This window comes from Tupaia chinensis, unplaced genomic scaffold (genome assembly GCF_000334495.1).
Source record: "Tupaia chinensis unplaced genomic scaffold, TupChi_1.0 Scaffold000332_1, whole genome shotgun sequence".
Lineage (NCBI taxonomy): Eukaryota > Metazoa > Chordata > Mammalia > Scandentia > Tupaiidae > Tupaia > Tupaia belangeri.
Window position 1 is genome coordinate 2,185,349 of NW_006159826.1, and position 454 is coordinate 2,185,802.

The window sequence follows — 454 nt, forward strand, 5'->3', positions numbered from 1 at the left end:
TCCATATTAAATAGCTGTCAAAATATTTTTTAAAGTAGGGAACCAGCAATTAGCGTAATGGCTATGTTGCTGGATTTCCACGTAGTCGACTGCAGTTCGCATCCTGGACCCGGTGGCTTAGAACTCACGCCAGGCGCGTGTGCGTGCACGCCCAAAATCCCGAGAGGAGAATGGAGGAGAAGGGATTGTGGTGTGACCATCCCCCCTGGGGGATGATTTCTCGCTTTCTGTCTCACTGTCTCTGTCTGTCTGACGAGCGCACAGGCCCTATAGCAAAAACCTCTCCAAAAAAAAATATTTTTTAAAGTAAGCTTTGTCTAACAGGAAGGAGAACATGTGGATCTAATAGCAAATTTGTCTCAAAGCAAGTTAGACGGCATCATCTTCCCCTTTGAAAATTCCATCCTGAACTGTGACCGGATGTCCTCTGAACAGATTTTCTGTGTTGTAGGGA